The sequence below is a fragment of the Cetorhinus maximus genome, chromosome 15, assembly GCF_964194155.1.
Source record: "Cetorhinus maximus chromosome 15, sCetMax3.hap1.1, whole genome shotgun sequence".
Taxonomy (NCBI): domain Eukaryota; kingdom Metazoa; phylum Chordata; class Chondrichthyes; order Lamniformes; family Cetorhinidae; genus Cetorhinus; species Cetorhinus maximus.
The window spans coordinates 17,418,030-17,438,305 of record NC_135893.1 but is presented as its reverse complement, the minus strand read 5'-3'; the positions used below and the strand labels follow the sequence as shown (position 1 = coordinate 17,438,305).

General features: G+C 42.0%; 1 protein-coding gene across 5 annotated transcripts in view; it reads left to right on the top strand.

Moving 5' to 3' along the window:
* The window catches only part of kcnab2a (potassium voltage-gated channel subfamily A regulatory beta subunit 2a), a 285,811-nt gene that overhangs the window by 135,122 nt on the left and 130,413 nt on the right, over nt 1-20,276 (top strand). Inside the window, exon 1 of one of the 5 annotated variants that reach the window (XM_078557935.1) lies at nt 12,051-12,072. The exons of the other annotated variants lie outside the window; for them this stretch is intronic. The gene's annotated coding sequence lies outside the window, so the exon portion shown is untranslated. Of the gene's footprint in view, nt 1-12,050; nt 12,073-20,276 lie in introns of those variants that run through there. 5 annotated transcript variants of the gene reach the window in all.

Sequence of the window (20,276 nt, the reverse complement as noted above, 5' to 3'; positions counted from 1 at the left end):
CCCACCCCTGACACACACTCTCCCCCACACGCACTCTCACTTTCTCTCTCGCTCTATCTCTCACCCTCTCTTTCACACTCTCACTCACTCACACTTTTACACTCTCATTCTCTCTCAACCACTCTCTCGGACTCCCACCTGCTCGCTCTCCCTCACGCTCTCTCCCGCTCGCCCCCGCGCTCTCTCCCGCTCGCCCCCACACTCTCTCCCGCTCGCCCCCGCGCTCCCTCCCGCTCGTCCCTGCGCTCCCTCCCGCTTGCACTTACTCAAACTTCAACTTCAAACTATTCTTTGCACTCTAACTTTTCCTACTTCCCATTTGGATTGGAAGAGTCATTTATGGGGAAAAGAAATTTTTAAAAACCTTTGTTGCGACTAACCAAGGGGCCTGAATAAAGGGGAGCCAGTTCACTCCTCCTCACCCGATTGTAACACTTGCCACTTACCAGTCCAAATCTGAATGTTGACCAAGTCTTGCTGCTTATGGACACGGACTACTTCAGAATCTGAGGAGTCATAAATGGTGCTGAACATTGTGCAGTCATCAGTGAACATCCCCACTTCTGACCTTATAATGGAGGGAAGGTCATTGATGAAGCAGCTGAAGATGGTTGGGCCTAGGACATTAAATGTAGCTGTGGCTCAGTTCATAGCACCCTCGCCTTTGAACCAGAGGGTTGTGGGTTCATGTCCCACTCCCGGAAACCAAGAACTGTGATTGTACTCGAAAGAGTTGCAATCTGTGACTGTTGATAACTCGAAAGAGTTTGACTGAACAGAGGGTTAGAACTCAGAAGAAGGTGTTAAACTGGCAGCTGAAGTGTGCAAGGTGTGACTGCAAGGTACTTCATGAGCTCTGAATAAATAGCGATACAGTTAGTGTCAGATGGCAGTTTGAATTCAAATTACTAGGTATTTGTTCATGTGAGTTTTCACAGTATGCACCAGCATAATGTTTGAATGTAGGGGTTTCATGACCAAGCCCAATGTCTTCACCTGATATCCACAAACATACACTATCTGCACAGGTCAGGAATGAACCTAGAAAGTTCATGGTCTGTATAGCTCAGCTACACACTGGATAACATTGCAGGGTGCTGGCTTAATGCATTTTAATTGGTGGGCTTTTTTAAAGTGTAGAACTGGGTTATTGCAACGATTAGGAGTTGCTGCAACTGAATTGGTGCGTTTGTAGTTCGTTCACAAGAATTGTGAATTCACTATTTTAAATCTTCTGTCTTGTTGGATAATTTCATCACATTCAATTACAGGATATATTGCATGACAGTGGAAAAATTGTACCTAGTGTTGTAAATAGAACATCCTGTTGAACACATTAAATGGCACAGTGCAGCATACTGATAGCATAGCAGCATAGTGCAGCATGAAATTTTTGAACAATGTCCTTTCTCCCTCAGGACCTGGGTTAGGATCCAACTCAGACAGATGGAATTAAAGTCTCTTTTGTAATGGCTGTTAATGGCCTTGCTGAAGTGGGTTGGGCAGTCTGTATTCTGCTCCTAATAGATTTAATCCCATAATATAATACTGCTCTTAGATTCAGAGTGGCAGTTGTTCAGTTTCACTCATGCCAAAAAAAATGAATACAGAAACCAGATGCCCTGCTAAGTTTACCGCAACGATCTCATTTGAAATTAGCACCAAGATATGCTTTGGAGTTCTACATTATGTACGACCTGCACTTGCATGGTGAGCAGTGCTGCCAAATGATAATTTTTGGGGTAGAATGTATAAACAATTTGCATTGTACCTTTGTTCTCTCTCCCTAATTCCACTTGTAGCTTCACCCATTTTTTCTGCCAAGTAAATAAAATTATTCTATGGCCAGAATCTTCGGCTCGGCGAGTGGGGGCCTGCTCGCCGACGCATAAAATGACGTCGGGCGTGTGTCCCGACGTCACCACGCGTCATTCCGATTTTCAGTTCGGCAGGCACACACCAGAGTCAACTACACGCCCGCTAAACTGTCAAAGGCCTATTAAGGCCATTTAAAAACTAATTAAATCACTTAGCATAGCTGCCCATCCAACCTTAAGGTTGGCGGGCAGGCAAAGAGCCCAGGCCGCTTCCGGATTAAATGATTTATAAATGAAATAAAAATTTTCATTAAAATTCATAGACATGTCCCAGCTCATGTGACACTTTCACAAGAGGGTACTTGTCCTAAATTTTTTTTTCCTATCAAAATTTTTGAAATTCAAACTGATCTCCCTGAGGCAGCTCTGTGCCTCAGGGAGATTTGTGCGCTCTGGCGCAGGCCCCGACTCAGCCTGCTCCCCCCCCCCCCCAGCATAGGGAGTGCTCAGCACTTCCAGGTGCACGTAAAATCGCGGGCGGCGATCATCTTCATGCCCGCTCCCACCCAACCCCCGCGATGGGGAGAAAATTCTCCCCTATGTTTACATCTCATAAAATATCACAATACTGCAGTGTTCACAATTCAGCCTCGTATAGTTTTCATCTCTTGTTTTTTATTGGGGAATACATAACAAACACAAAGTTGTGCTAAGGAGATAAGAAAGCAGTACCATATAGTTCTTTATATACTCAGAGTGTAGTTGCTTTTTAAAATTTTTTGCTTAAAGTTGTGCTAATGTTCATCTTGCCATTACAGCAGAAAAACTCAACGACTTACCCACTCAATGCTTGTTGCTTCCCACCATCCACCCTGCTTCCTCCCTCTCACTCACAGGCCCTCTTGCTCCCTTGCTCACTTCTTCCTGCTCATTGAATACCGAGGGTTCAGGAGAGGGAAGTTTCAAGCGGTAGCGTTTGGGAGAGGGAAGTGGTGGGTTGAGGCGAACCGGGTGGGGGTGGCGTGTCCAGGAGCAGCAAGAGAGAAGGCCTGGGAGCGGCAAGCGGGGTGGATGTCCGGGAGAGGGAAGCGGCGAGGGGTTAGGGGGCGACGACGGTGGCATGTTCTGGCAGAGAGAAGCAGTGAGCAGGAGATGCGGGCAATGGGATAGTTGGGGATGGAAGCAGTGAGCTGGAGGCAGAAAGCGATGAGCAGGAAATAAATAGAAAGGGTTAGTAAGTTTATGACTTACTAACGTTAATAAGGGGATTTTTGAGCCAGTTAGGTTCAAGGCAGCCAATAGATTTTTAATGTAAAAATTATAGGTTAGGAATGCATCCTTATTGTACGGTTTTTTATGGGAAAGTAATTTTTGTTCAGCACGTTTTTGTTTTGCATGCCATTTTTTTAGGAACTCATTAGGCGTGCTAAACGAGGGATAATTACACCAATAATCCAGCAAAGTTACGTTCTGTTGTTGGTATAGACTTCATCCTGTATTGCATGCACTGACTGGATTGAATGCAGAAATCCTGAGGTCACTTTGGCGATTTGATACAAATGCGTTGGTCTACAGTCTTAATGGTAGTAGAAGGTAAGCAAAGGGAAAATTAATGCTTCTGCTCACTTGAAGTCTAATGATTCCACTAATTTGAAGTGGCATATAAGCATTTGCATTTCACTGGTCGAGGGTGATGGTCAAGGGCTGTTTTTGTGACAGGATGCCTGTTTCCAGTGGGGTTCCACAGGGATCAGTGTTGAGTCCCTTGCTGTTTGTGGTATATATAAACGATTTAGACTTGAATGTAGGAGGGTTGATCAGTAAGTTCGCAGATGACACGAAAATTGGTGGCATGGTAAATAGTGAGGAGGATAGCCTTGGATTACAGGAGGATATAGGTGGGCTAGTCAGATGGGCAGATCAGTAGTAAATGGAATTTAATCTGGATAAGTGTGAGGTGATGCACTTGAGCAGAACAAACAAGGCACGGGAATACACGATGAATGGTAGGACCCTGGGAAGTACCGAGGATCAGAGGGACCTTGGTGTGCAAGTCCACTGGTCCCTTAAGGTAGCGGGACAGGTAGATAAGTTGGTTAAGAAGGCATATGGGATACTTGCCTTTATTAGCCGAGGCATAGAATATAAGAACAGGGAGGTTATGTTGGAACAGTATAAAATGCTGGTTAGGCCACAGCTAGAGTATTGCGAGCAGTTCTGGAATCCTCATTATACGAAGGATGTGATTGCACTAGAGAGAGTGTAGAGGAGATTTACCAGGATGTTGCCTGGGCTGGAGAGTTTTAGTTATGAGGAGAGATTGGATAGATTGGGGTTATTTTCTCTGGAGCAGAGGAGATTGAGGGGGGACATGATTGAGGTGTATAAAATTATGAAGGGCATAGATAGGGTAGACAGGAAGGAACTTTTCCCCTTGGTGGGGGGATCAATAACCAGGGGGCATAGATTTAAGGTAAGGGGCAGGAGGTTTAGAGGGGATGTGAGGAAGAATTTTTTCACCCAGAGGGTGGTGGGAATCTGGAATTCACTGCCTGAAAGGGTGACAGAGGCAGAAACCCAATTTAAGAAGTATTTGGATGTGCACTTGCGATGCCATGGCATACAAGGCTGAGGGCCTAGTGCTGGAAAATGGGATTAGAATAGTTTGGTACTTGACTGGCGTGGACTCGATAGGCCGAAGGGCTTTTTTCTGTGCTGTAGACCTCTATGTCTCTATGACTACACACCATAAAAAGTGCTATAATTTTCTGGCCTCGTATGCTGCAATGACTTTGCAGTTTTGCACTATAATGTGTACATGATTCCCTGTCGCACAAAATTTTCAGATCTTTTGTCTTTGCCCACTCCATTCCTGCTGATGGGGTGGTAATTGGCCAGATTAGATTTCTGCTGCTTTTTGTGGACAGGAGATACCTAGGCAAAGTTCCACATTGTTGGGTAGATGCCATTGTTGCATCTGTACTGGAACAGCTTGGCTAGGGGTGCAGCTAATTCTGGTCCACAAGTTTTCAGTACTTTGGCTGGGGTTTTATTGGGGCCTACAGCCTATGCAGCAGTAATATCCCCCTCCCACTGCAAGTTCCTCTCCAGCCCTGAGTAAATGTCCCGAACCCTGGCACCAAGCAGGCAACATAGTCATCTGGACTCTTGCTACAGAGAACAGTGTCAATTGTCCTCACTATACTGTCCCTTACTACAACTACATTCCTTTGTGCTCTCCCAACTTGAATGGTTTCCTATGCCACAGTGCCAAGGCCAGTCAGCTCATCCACCCTGCAGCTCCCACTCTCATCCAAACAAGCTGAAAGAACCTCATACCTATTGGACAATTGCAGAGGCTGACACTCCTGCACTCTTGTCCTCTGGGTCCCTTTATCTGCCTCAGCTGCAATCACACCGTCCTGTCCCTGACCACCTTCCAAATCAGAAGATCCTATCCTAAAGGGTGTGACCGCCTCCTGGTACAAAGCGTTCAGGTTAACTCTCACCCTCCCTGATGTGTTGCAATATCCAGAGCTCAGCCTCCAGCTCAATGACTCTGAGCTGAAGCTCCTCAAGCCACAGAAGAATGAGCCCCAACCCCAGGTTTCAATGGTTGCTGTCACACTACCTGTAATCACGACGGCATAAACACGGCAACCTCCAGCCAATGCGCAAAGGTGTAAGACGATGCAGGAGCAGGGAACTAGTTACCATCAACACGCCAGAGCACACCTCAGAGACAAGTAGACACACGGAAGAACACAGTGTCATGATAAAAGCCAAACTGCAAGATGAGCCCACTGATGAACATCCAAACGACAGGAAGAAACACCTTCAACTCCCACAAAGATCATGGCAGACCACACGGAAAAAGAAAAACTGGCTGTGTACCACGAACGAACGGAGTGAACACTCCAGAAAGAAAGGGACAAGCTGATGGTCCCCGTGCAGAGCAGATGGGGAGTTGACAAAAGTTCAATTCCAAGGAGTGGAAAAAGCGTGTTAGAAGAAGACAACCAAGTGCCAGAAACACAGACCATAACTTAATCTCCAAATCAACAAAGGTTGCCCAAATCAACAGAGCCTACCACTCCTCTGAATGTGACCAGAACAAGATCTGACAAAATCATCCAGACTGTCTGAATTTATAAAGTCAGAGCCTTGAGGGGCGGGTGGGCGGGGGGGTGGGTGTGGAGAAGTGGGGCGGGGGGGGGGCACGATTGTAATGTAAATAGGTTGGGTAAAGACTAGGGGAGAGGTGTAGCACAGCAAGGTTTAATGTAGGGCTGGGAAACAGTACTGTCCAACAATGTGATGTAAAGAAACACATAACCTGAGATTAGAGTCAATTGTGGACTGAACAGAGGCCTGTGTAGAAGCAAACATGAAGTTGGCTCATAGCCTGGGCTATTACCTTGTCTGTATGTATGTAATTTGTGCATTATCAATAAACACTTAATGTTCAACCATACAAAACTGAGAACCTCCTCATGAGACCTATTGAACATACAACACTAAAAAAGTCAGGAAGCTCCCAGATATGGACCTGGTCACTGTTGGGTCTCAGCTGGGGTGCTACATTTGGCTACAAATTCCTCTGGAATATGGAGGGAAACATCAGGCAGGGTTTCTGTTCCTCATTGTTAGCAAGAATTCCTGCTGGAAAGTGCCATATATGGATAGGGTTGGGCTTGCTGATACTCAGTCTTGGTTCATACCTGAAGAATGCTGCTCAACTGGGAAAGGGAGAAAATATGAGTGTGGCACAGTGCGAGTTCAACATAGAATGGGAGTTTCTTCTCTGTGCAATGCTGTTAAGATGAGGCAGTGGGTGGTGCTCAGATATCTTCCCACAGTGAAAGTGGGAGGAAAAAGCAGAGGGAAAGCTGTCAGCAGGTTGGTTTTGATCACCTTTTAAAAGTTAAAAGCACCGTAGATAGGGGTCTGAGACTCGATCAGCGAGAGTGAAAGAGAAACCTGATACTGGGAGAAAGACAGGCACTTGCGCTCGCTCGCTCACTCGCACTCGTGCTCTCTCTCGCACGCATGCACACAAACTCACAAACACACGATCACACGCACACTATCACACGCACACATTCACACTCTCTCCTACACACTCACTTTCCCTCACACTCTGTCTCTCACACTCACTCACTCTCATGCGCACTCACTCACTCTCATGCGCACTCACTCTCATGTGTGCACAGTTACTCTCACTGTCCCCACCCCCCCAACACACACATTCACTCTCGCATACTCTCTCTCCCACACTCCCCCCCCACACACACATACTCGCTCTCTCACTCACACACACACACACTCCCCCATATACTCACGCATGCACGCACGTGCACACTCATGCACACACACACCCTCCGACGCCAGTCTCCGCAGCCAGCCTCTTCTTCCTGAGATCCCGGCAGCCTTCCCTCCCCGCCGCCGTCCCCTCCATGCATGCACACACTCTTACTCTCGCTCACATACTTGTTCTATCTCTCTCGTGTCCCTCCCCCCACCTGACAGAAAACCTCTTTCTCCCCAGCAAACTCACTGCTGCTGGGGTTTGCTGCTTCTCCAATCACAGACTGTTTCTCTCCTGTGTTTGTTGCTCATAGGCTCACTAATGAGCCCATCAGCAGCAAACAAAGGAGCAGCCTGTGATTGGAGGAACAGCTCCTTGCAGAACATTCTGCTCCAACTTACTGTTTGACTGGCATTTTGAAAACTGACTTTGGGGACCTCCTAAGAGAGGCTTCGGGTTCTAGCTGCAGGTTGGCAAGCCTGCACTGAAGTCAGCAATTTGGCATTGAAAAATCAACTTCATTCAGTAATATTTACACTAAAATTCAGCAAGTAGCCAAAAAACATTTCAAAAGATCGGATTTACAATAGCAACTCATTTTCTCCAAAGTAAAAATGCCCCTGTAATCATTCAGTTTTATTCAGAGATCCAAGTTGACATGTATGAACTTCTCCCAGTTTTCACTTCAGAGGTGGGTATTTGTTACAGTCCCACTTTTAAGATTTTATTAATGTCACAATCTGGACTGTCAGCAGTACAGAAACAATTTTGTGATCTGTTCAGTTTCATGAACTTTCCATTTTTGATGTTGCAGGCTATACTGCATTGAAACATGGTTCAGGATCTGCTTATATTTGCAAGCAATACTGAAATAAATGCATATTCATACAGTATTTGAGAGCAGCATCAAACTAATTAAGTGGATTTGAAAAATGCACTTCTGCCTGAATATACCTTATTGCATTGGTAACTTAGGCTAAGTTATGTCTTGCATAGTGCTTTGCATACCCCCCAATGTATGAGTAATTGTTTTTACAGAACCTGTGTTAATTTCTGTTACAAGTGTCCTGCTGATCTAAGCAGACGGATGCTAGCTGGTTAGTTGCAACTTCCCCACATCTGTTTTAAATAAAGCAGGGAACCTGTATCTGGAACATGTGTACTGTAGGGTATTTTTGCTTCTTCGAGTTTTTCACAGATTTTCTCTCCTAAAGGGAAATTGTGCTCTGGGCATCCTCCCTTACATGACAAGGTCACTTAGATAAGATATGAGTTGGATAGTGAGCATCAAGCAAGCCTTATCATATTCTCATCACAAAACCACATGTACGTACTTCCAGCTGTAATCATCTAGTTATGGGCTATGGAAACCAACACTTTTATTCTTTTTATTTTGAGGTGACATTGATGCCAATTCTGACTTCCTTCCCACCATTCCAGCTGAGATCAACTAGCTCAGCATGTATCAAGAATAGTTCTGTGTTGCTCAACAGTTCATTGCCTTAATCAGCTGAGTTTCCAAATATACCTTCAGTAGATTGGTGAACCTACTGGGGTGTAAATGCTGTAGGTTAAGCAAAAATTGGCTTTGATCTTTTCTCCTTTGCCCACAAGTATTCTGAAAATATCTGTAAGAATTAATTGGTAGAATTTCAATATCTGTCCCAAAGCCAAAATGTTTGGAATACTTAAATTGCATTAATTATTAATTTTTTTGCATTCACACTTAGAAATAGCCACAAACGAAAGTAGAACCCAAAAATATTCTTAACTATACCCATTTCATTAATTCAGATATAAATTACATTTGTTGAAATGCTTTATTAAACTATTTTCATTTACTGTTGGTAACACCTGAGTTCATTGCTGCTTTATTGTCTTCTGTCCCTATTCCAGTAGAGGGCGTCAAATTTACTGTAGCACATGAGACACGTCAATTCCAATCTGGAATTCACATGTCTTTCAATCTATGGTTTGTTTCAGAGACTCAGCAGGCAGATGTTTCATAATATCATAGAGCATTTATGTGAGAAAAAATAAAATGGCCAAAATCAAAGTCATAATTGACATCCATTGTCACTGTGTGCTATCCCTCTTTACCCTTCTCAACCTTTCTACAATCTTTGACAAGTTCAAATATGACATCTTCCTCCAATGCCTCTGCTTTGGCCAGCTAGTGAGGCAGCCCTTGCCTGGTTCCACTCTTACTTAGCCAGTTGTAATCAAAGCATCTCTTGTAATGGCTTCTTCTCCCCGCAACGTTACCTAGAGAGCTATACAAAGTCCAGGTTAGACCACATATGGAGTACTGTGTACTGCTTTGGGCACTATTCCTTTGGATATATTGGCCTTGGAAGAAACGCAATGCTGATTCACCAGAATCATTTTCTGCTGGTGAGGGAGCCTAGGACAAAGGGATATATCCTCAAAATCAGAGCCAGGCCTTTCAGAAGGTAAATTAGGAAATGCTTCTTCATGCAAAGAGTAACAGAAGTGTCCCCATAAATGGCAGTAGCTGCTAGTTCAATTAATAGTTTTAAATGTGAGATTGATAAATTTTTGCTAGCCAAGGGTACTAAGGGATATGGAGCCCAGGCGGGTTGAGGAAGCTAGGATACAGATCAACCATGATCTCATTGAAAGGCAGAACAGACTCGAGGGCTGAATGGTTTACCCCGTCCCTATATTCCTACACCTAGATCTTCCCAAGAATATCCTTGGTGCCCTCTTTTATTTTTCTTGTCTACAGGATTCCCCTTAGCAACATCCATCCAAAGACATGATGTCAGGTTCCATATGTATGCTGATGACACCCAGCTGTACCTCATCACCATCTCTCTTCCACTGCCTTTGTGGTGTCAACCTGCTTGTCTGGCAACTAATTCTAGACAATTCCTCTAATTAATCATCAGAAAAAAGCCAATAGTGTGTGTTTGATTCCCGTTCCGGCTGAGGTAAAATTGGGACCTGTCTCTTCATCCTGCCTCTGAGATTGGAAGGCAATGGCAAACCACCACTGACAAAAACTGCCAAGAAAACAGTTCAGGCTGTAGCATCAGAAGACAATGAAACAAGAACCAGCCTTTGGGCAGAGCACACATACCATCTTAATCATCAGAAAGATTAAAGCCATTGTCTTTGGCCCTAGCCACAAAATCCAATGCCTTACCACTGCTACCATCTGTGTTATGACCAATGCAGTTGGTAAAACTGTGTTATTTAAAAATCCCAGAGGGAAACTTAAAATTATAGGTTATGACAGTTGTTTAAAGTGTTATGGTTGAGATGCGACTCTAAATTCAGGAATCAGACCACCAGTTCTCTAGAGGTTTAAATTAAACTAGATGAAACATTTTATTACGTTACAACACATTAAACACAGATACATGGCTACAAAGTACTATTATCATAACTTTTAACAAATACCCAAAATAATCTCCATTATGGCAACAGCAACCCATCGACTTAACCAAACACCAGGCAAAGCATTTTCATCTTACGAATTCAAAAGGAAGTTCTTTTCACTTTGGTTCCTGTGCAGACAGTTGGAGGCTTACAACTGCCTTTGATCGCATATTGCCTCTGCCCTGCACACACAAAACTGCTGAAGTTATACCTAGCACCGCTCATTGAATGTAAAATCTCATTGTATCACCAGCCTGTTTGAACTCCACTTTTTAACAATAAAACCCCTTTCATAGTACCAATTTTATTAGTGTTATAAACATATTGCTTGGTATCTGCTAGCTAGGTGGTAGTTTTCACCCCACCTCTTGAATGTTCTATTCAAAAAATGCAAATGCACGTTCTCTCTCTTATATATCAAAACTAGTACACATCAAAGCACCCAGACTAGCTGGTTTTAATCCAATTAAGACACATCCACAGACTAAACCTCTATTTTAAAAGAAAAATTTTTCCAATAATATTATATCCATTAATAACTTCATGACACTCAGGGTTAAGCAGATTGTTTGTAAGCTTAGTGTCCTTTTTGACCGTAAGCTGAGTTTTTCCTAAATAAATGTAAATTATTATCAGATGCCTCCAGTGTTTTTTTTTCAAATTACCTGTCTTATCCCACTTTGCTGTTTGCTCCCCATACCCTTCAATATTCCTTTGTCAAGTGACTGTGGACATAACTTCAGGAAAGGTTTATTGCAGAGAATTTTGTATTCCATTGTCCTCTGTGTCAATAATCTTTCTTTCTAATCACTTCTTTGTGAAATATTAAGACTTATTGCATGGAGGTAGCATTATTTTTGTGCAATGATTTTTAAATGTTTGTTAAAGATTCCGTAGGCTTACATTTTTTGATGATTTTTAACTTTCCCCTCATATCGCAAAGGCATTGACTATTTGTGATACAGGTATGATTCCACTGGTAACTGTGCTATCTTGCCCAAGGCATTATTCTTCATTTGCGAATGGAGGATATTACGTTGAACCCAATTGTATTGTCATGCAATAACCATGCTTTCAGATTTTAAAACAGGATTTATTGGACAGAAAGCAAGTAGCAGGAGCTGAGATTCTTTTGTTTGTTTTTCTCCCCTGCTTTTCCCTACTCAAGGGATACTGAAGCCGATTATAGCCTGTATTGCCACGCCTATTGAGAAAAGTGAGTCCAGGACTGGTTAGGGAACTTCCTTATCGACGTAGTTCTGACACTCATTGGTTTAAACCATCAGCAGACAATGAGCCAAGAGCTCATGAGCTGAGCCATCAGGAAAACCTTTCTAGTTTTAATTGGTTTGCTTCTGAATGTACTGTGTTCATTTAAAATATACAATGTAGAATTTTTGTTCCTGGTTAGATGAAAGGTTATCAGCTTGAAATGTTAACCCTGTTTTTCTCCCCGCAGATGATGCTGTCTGACCTGCTAAGTGTTTCCAGTGTTTCCTGTTTTTATTGCAGAAGTTCTGTTGCTTTACTGTAGGTGGCAGTGTGAGTTGCATTTTGATCCTAAATAGCGCAAGACCCCTATTTGAGTCGAATAAACTAGAAATGTCATTTGTTTTTCCCAAATTAATGATCAAATATCTGATGTTCTAGTATTATCATTGGAACTGAGTGAACATTTGATCTCAGATCCTAGTATACTGGAATGCATGACCTGAAAGGGCAATGGAAACAGATTAAACAGTAACTTTTCAAAGGGAATTGGACAAGTACTTGAAGGGGAAAAGTTACAAGGCTTTGGGGAAAAAGCAGAGAACTACTTGGATAGCACTACCAAAAATCCAGCACTGGCACTTCTTCCACCAAGAACTCTAGTGAAGTGTCTAAAATCTTTGGTGCATGCACTTACCGTGGTCAGCTATTGTTCAGCCTTCCAAAGTATACTTTTGATAACTCTCAGTACTTTCAGCAACCACACTGCACTTAACCTTTATGAGACACATGATATTTGGGAACATTAGCTGCATGCAGCAGTCGTGGAAATGAGCAAGCAGCACCAATTTGACATCCTGCCTGCATTGCGATCCCTGCACTGGTTTTCATGGGTTATCCAACTTAACACCCCAATCACATTTCATTTTTGCCTGCAATGCTGTGGAATATTACTAATCAAATAGTTAGTTGCTGTATATTTTGATGAAGGCTATATCAGGTTAGATACTGCATGGTTAGATGAAGACTGAAACTTTCTTCAACTTCATCAACATGATGATATTCCATTGCCTGCCTCAAGCCTATGGCCTATAGTTGAGATTACCACGTAATTAGAAGTAGTATTCTGCTCAGAGACCATGACTATTAAGAACTGGATTTTGACTGTCTTAAACTAAATTCACATAATACAGTTACAGTTAGTAGATTTTAACAATAGTATCAAAATTTTACAGCACAGAGGGAGACCTTTGTTTCATTGTCCACACCAGCTCTTTATAGAACAATTCAGAATTAAGGTTCATTATTTACAACTTAAGAATATGATGCATTTGTTAATTGAAGTCATGTATTGAGTTCCTAAATGTTATAATTTTCTATTATTGAGATCAAATGGGAGTTTGACATCATTGATATTTTACACATAACCCTGTTGAATTGGGGTAGTAACAGGTCATAGTGTCTGTATGCTGCATGCCAATCTTAATTATAAATGCATATGGTGTATGCTGGCTTTCACTGTTGTCAGTACACACTGCTGCCATTTCTCTTGCCTTGGGATGCTGTCTTCAGCCATACTTTATTAATATAAAGAGATGTATATGAAATGTAGTTTTAAACAGAAATGAGAGACATTTGCTGAACATTACAATTCATAAAAGAAAGAAGGTAAATGATGATGTGGTGGATAAATGCAGGGTCCAATACTGTTTTGTATTTATTCATGGGATGTGAGCTTCAGTGGCAAAGCCAGTATTTATTGCCCATTCCTAATTGTCCTTGAAGGTGCTGGTGAACCACCTTCTTGAACTGCTGAATTCCATGTGGTGCAGATACATCCACAGTTCTGTGTGGGAGAGAGTACCAGGATTTTGACACAGTGACAGTGAAGGAATGGTGATATAGTCCCAAAGCAGGATACTGTGTGACTTGGAGAGGAACTTGCAGGTATTGGTGTTCCCATATGTGGGCTGCCTCTGTTCTTCTAAGTGGTAGAGATCATGGGTTTGGAAGGAGCCTTGGTGAATTACTGCAATGTATCTTGTAGATGGTGCTCACTGTTGCCATTGTGCTCCAGTGGTGAAGGGGATGAATGTTTAAGATGGTGGATGGGGTGCAGATTAAGTGGATTGTCTGCTCTGGATGGTGTTGAGCTTCTTGAACGTTGTTGGAGCTGGACTCATCTAGGCAAGTGGGGAGTAGTCCATCGCAATCCTGGCTTGTGCCTTGTAGACAGTGGACATGTTCTTGGGAATCAGGAGATGACTTATTCATCACAGAATTCCCAGCCTCTGGTCTGCTCCCGTAGACACAGTATTTATATGACTGGTCCAGTTCAGTTTTTGGTCAATGGATTTTGATGGAGGTTTTAGTAATGGTAATGCACTTGAATATCAAGGGGAGATAGTTAGATTCTCTCAGATTCTCTCTTGATCGGGATGGTCATTGCCTGGCATTTGTGCAATGTGAATGTTACATGCCACTTATCAGCCCAAACCTGATTGTTGTTGTTGTCCAGGCCTTGCCGCATGCAGACACAAACTGTATCAGTATTTGAGGAATTGTGCATGGTACTGAACACTGCAGTCATCAGTGAATATCTACACTTCTTGCCTTCTGATGGAGGGAAGGTCATTGATGATGCCGCTGAAAATGGTTGAACCTAGGACATTATCCTGAGCAACTCTTGAAGTGAAGTGCCGGGGCTGAGGTAATTGGCTTCCAACAATTGCAACATTTTTCCTTTGTGCTAGATATGACTTCAACCAGTGTAGTTTTCCCTCCGATTCCCATTGACTTCAATTTTGTTGATGCTCCTTGATGCCACATTCGGTCAAATGCTGCCTTGATGTCAAAGGCAGTTACTTTTACTTCATCTCTGGAATTCAGCTCTTTTGTCCATATTTGGACCAAAGCTGTAGGGATGTCTGGAACTGAGTGTCCCTGGCAGAACCCAAACTGAGCATCAGTGAAAAGGTTATTTGTGAGTAAGTGCCACTTGATAGCACTGCCAGCAACATCCGTCACTTTGCTGATGATTGAGAGTAAACTAATGGAGTTGTAATTGTCTGGGATAAAAGCAGAAAATGCTGGAAATACTCAGCAGGTCAGGTGTCTGATGAAAGGTCATGGACCTGAAACGTTAACCATGTTTCTCTCCACAGGTGCTGCCTGACCTGTTGAGTATTTCCAGCGTTTTATTTTTGTTTTTATTTCAGACTTACTGCATCTGCAACATTCTGCTTTCGATTAGTGGTAATTGGCTGGATTGGAGATGTCCTGCTTTTTTGTGGGCAGGACTTACCTGTGCAATGTTACTCGGATAGACAGATAGATAGATGCCAACATTGTAGCTGTACTGGAGCAACTTGGCTAGGGGCCATGGCTAGTTCTGGAGCACAAATCTTCAGTACTATAGCCAGAATGTTTTCAAGGCCCATAGGCTTTACTGCTTTCTGTGTCTTCAGCCATTTCTTGATATCATGAGAATTGAATCTAATTGACTCAAAACTAGCAGCTGTGATGCTGGGGATCTCGGGAGGGGGCTACTTCTCCTCATCTCTCTCCTAAAAGGGTGATCTATCCTAAAAGGGTGACACCTAATTTTAAAACAGTGCCCCCTAGTTCTGGACTCACCCACAAGAGGAAATATCCTTTCCATGTCCACCTTGTCGAGACCGTTCAGGATCTTATGTACTTCAATCCAGTCATCCCTCCCTCTTCTAAACTCCAGTGGAAACAATCCCAGTGTGTCCAGTCTTTCCTTATAAGACAACTGCTCATTCCAAGTATCAGCCTAGTAAACCTTCTCTGAACTGCCTCCAACACATTTACGTTCTTCCTTAAATAAGGAGACCAAAACTGCACACCGTATTCAAGATGTGGTCTCACCAATGTCCTGTATAACTGAAGCATAACATCCTTACTTTTATGTTCAATTCCTCTCCTAATAAAGGATAACATTCCATTAGCCTTCTTAATTACTTGCTGTACTTGTATACAAACTTTTTGTGACTAATGCACTAGGATGCCTGGATGCCTCTGCACCTCGGAATTCTGCAGTTGTTCTCCATTTAAGTAATACACTGTTTTTTTAATCTTCCTGACAAAATGAACAACTTCGTTTTCCCACACTATACTCCATCTGCCGGATTTTTGCCCAGCCACTCACTCAACCTACCTGTATCCGTCTGCAACTTCCTTATGTCCTCTTCACAACATAATTTCCTACCTATCTTTGTGTCATCTTCAAATTTAGCTACCATGCCTTTGCTCCCTTTGTCTAAGTCATTGAAATAAATTGTAAAAAGTTGAGGCCCCAGCACAGACCCCTGCGGAACTCCACTCGTCACATCCTACCAATCAGAAAAAGACGCAATTATGCATTCTCTGTTTTTTTTGCCAGCCAGCCAATCTTCTTTCCATGCTAATATTACCCTCTACACCATGAGCCTTTATTTTCCGCAATAACCTTTGATGTGGCACCTTATCAAATGCCTCTGGAAATCCAAGAACAGTACATCTACAAACTCCCCTTTATTCACAGTGCATGTGACTCCTTGAAAGAACTCCAGTAAATTGGGGTAAACATGATTTCCCTTTCACAAAACCATGCTGACTCTTCCTGATCACCTTGAATTTTTCTAAGTGCCCAGCTCCTTAATGATTGATTCTAACACCCTCCCCATAACAGATGTCAAGCTAACTGGCCTATAGTTTCCTGTTTTCTGCCTCCCTTCTTGAATAGAGGGGTTATATTTGCTACTTTCCAGTCTAATGGAACCTTTCCAGAATCTAGTAAATTTTGGAAAATTAGCATTAACGTATCTACTATGTAAAGAATACATTTTTATTTTTTCTTGGACTGTGGCTTTAAGATTGGCTTGTGGCTTTAAAAATGACCATGGCTGCAGTTTAAAAGAGATGTTCAATGGAGCAAGAAGAAGAAAATATACAATGTTGCTATCCAGGAAGTGTGTGCCAGTTTGGACAGAAAGATGCTGGAAAGGAGACCTGATTTAAGAGGGAACTGCCTAGCGACGGTGTTTTGATTGGCTGCTGACCAAGTGGCTAGGTTCTGTGTGGGGATAGTGCAGTAGATCAGCTCCTAGCCTAAAAAGAGGAAAGACCTGAAACCCCTCCTGTGTTTTGTAAGATTCCAGTAATCCTGCCTTTGTAGCTAGCTGGCTATTCCTCACATCGCTGTATCTTGCTTTCTTTGTGAAACCCCTGTCAGGAGGAAAAGGGGAAAATCACCAGTAGAGACATTAAAAGCCAGTTTCAACCAGAGAAACACAGACTGCAAGTGCTGGGAGACCACCTTGTGTCAGTCACAACAACCTACAAGGAATTTGGAAGAAAGCAATCAAAGTCAACCCATCTAATCCTGAACTCCAGATTTGTGCTGTTGAACTGTTTTACCTCACCTTTAAAATCCATGTTTTGTGGGTCTTGTGTGTATTTCTGTATAGGGGTTAAGAAGGGGTAGAGTTTAAGTTATAGAGTTAAAAGTTAGCACTTCACTTTTTTTGCCACTGGCTACAGACAATGTGTTTAATAAACAGTTAATTACATATCAAGTTTACAAACCTGGTGCTCGTATTCTGTTAACCTAAATTAAACAGGTAGAATTGGGGCAACCTGGTGGTCTAATCAAACTTCTCACATTTGTCACGGTACGGGGAGCAATAGGGCTTGATACTACAGCGCACCATCCCCAGTGAGTCATGACAACTACCTCATTGGCCACCTCTTTTAAGACCTAAGAATGAAGTCCATCAGGACCCGGAGACTTGTAAGCTTGCAGTTCCATTAGCTTGCTCAGTACTAGTGATCCACAAGTGATTATAATTTCACCAAGCTCCTCCCTCCCTTCCACCTCCTGATTTACAACTATTATTTGAATGTTTTTTGCATCCTCTATAGTGAAGACAGAAGCAAAATATTTGTTCATTTCATCCGCCATTTCCTTATTATCTACTATTAACTCCTCACTGTCACACTCTAGAGGACCAACACTCACTTTACTTACTCTTTTCCTTTTTAAATACCTATAGGAACTCTTGCTATCCGTTTTTACATTTCTAGCTAGCTTCCTCTCATATCCTAATTTCTTTCTACTGATTAACCTTTAGTCATTCTCTGCCGTTCCTTATGTTCTGACCAATCATCTGACCTGCCACTCATCTTTGCACAGTTTTATGTTTTTCTTAAGTTTGATGCTTTCCTTAACTTCTTTAGTAAACCACGGGTGGTGGGTCCTCCCCTTAGAAATTTTCTTCATAGTAGGAATATACTTATTCTGAGTAGTCTAAAATGTTGCCTTAAATGTCTGCCACTACTTCTCTATTGATCTATCCTCTAGCCTAGTATCCCAGTTCACTTCAGCTAGCTCAGTTTTCATGCTATCAAGAAATGGCTGAAAGCCCCCACATCTCAGCTTACCACCATTTCTCAAGAGCACTTAGGGATAGATAATCAGTAGTGAGTTTTCCAGCGACTCCCACATTCCATTAATGAATAAATGAAAGGAAAGTGAATTTCAAATAAGCCTTGCTTGTAAGCAAGATTTTAAGCCCGTTGATGAAAATTCACTGGAACATCTTTGAAGGGAAGTTAATGAATATTGTCATGTTATAAACATTATTAATGGGACTTATTGGCCTTATTGTATTGTATTCTCCCAATATTATCTGATGAAAATTCACAAGGGTAATGACTTCAGCATTTATTATAACCATCTGCTACAAATATGGGAATGAATTATTCCACAGGTTTTAGAAAATATGGTTATGATGTAAATGTAATTGGCTGGAGGACAGTGAAAATAATCTCATTTCCTGGTTATGTTTGGCTGGAGGCAATTTATATAGCTGCACCCTGCATCTACAGTTGATTTGATCCTATGCTGAATGGCAGCTGGAAACTGTCATTAATTTTTCATGCATTATTGGAAAAATACTAAAATTAAACACTGATAAATAATGCAGAATTTTCATCAAGTTAGAGATTAACAATACACATTACAGAACTATTAGGGAAAGCAATTCCAGATACAGACTATAGGTACATTCTGAAATGAATTAAGTAACCAAACAGTGGACTTTTATGAAATAGAATTTGGCATAAGTGAACAGTTGTGTTTTTAGACTGGAGGGAAGTATAGAGTGGTGACCCCCAGGAGTCAATGTTAGGGTCACAACTTCTTTTAATGTATATTGATGAGCTGAACATTATACATTGCATAATTTCAAAGGCTGCAGATGTCACAAAACTCAGAAATGTAGTAGTGGACTTCAGGAGAAGATAGACATAACGGTGAAATGGGCATATGACTGATTAAGTTTAATGTAGAGAAGTTTGAAATGATGTATTTTGAATGGAAGAATGAGGAGAAACTATGTAAACTATATGTCACAATTTTAAAGGAATTGCAGGTACAGAGAGACCTTGGGAGTTTACATATACCCATCTTTAAAAGTGGCAGGACAAATTAATAAGATTGTTAAAGAAGCATACTGGATCCTTGACTTTATAAATAGAGTACAAAAGCAGGGAACTATGCTAAACCTTTATAAATCATTGGTCAGGCTTCCCTAGAGAATTATGTCTAATTCTGTGAACCACACTTTAGAAAATATGTCAAGTCCTTGGAGATGGGGTAGAGGAGATTTACTAAAATGATATCAGAGATGAGGAACTTCATTAATATTGACACTAGAGAAGCTGGGGTTGTTTTCTTTAGAGCAGAGAAGGTTCAGGGAGAGAGGTGTCCAAAATTATGAAGGGGTTTGATAGAGTATATAGGGAAAAAACTGTTTCCACTGGGAGGAGAGTCAATTTAAACTACTTGACAGAAGTACCGGGGGAAGATGAGCATTTTTTATGCAGTGATTTTTTTTAAATGATTTTGGAATATACTGTCTGAAAGAGTAGTGGAAGAGAATTCACCTTCAAAAGTAAATTGAATTAATACTTGAAAAAGAAAAGAATGAACTGAGGAGGTATAGGGAAAGCATGGGGGAATGGGACTAATTGCATAGCCCTTTCAAAGATCCGGCACTGGAGCGATTGACCAAATAAGCTCCTTTTGTGCCATATGATTATAAGTAAAATTTAACTGGGATTTCAGAACAGTAACTTGCATTTATATAGTGCCTTTCACACAGTGTCAAGGGGATTCTGATTATGGGAGAGTTGAGAGGTAACTGAAGATGTGGCTAAAAAGAGATGGGTTTTGAGAAAGTTGCTAAAGGTAGGGAAAGAAGGTGAAGGAATTTGTGGAGGCTGTTCTCGAAAGTCGGGTCAATGGTGGAGCCAAAGGGAACCATAGAAAGTGAGTCAGAGAAAAGTATGCAAGGGGATGTAAGTATTGGGGAATGTTATAGAGGTAGGATGGGGGAGTTGGTAAATGAACGATTTTAAATAGGCTATATTGGGGGTCGGAGAGTTGGTGTAAGTTAGTGATGTTGGGAAAAATTGACAGTTGGATAAAGTGAGGGTCAGGTTTGCAGATAGCTGAGGTTTAGACCAATTGG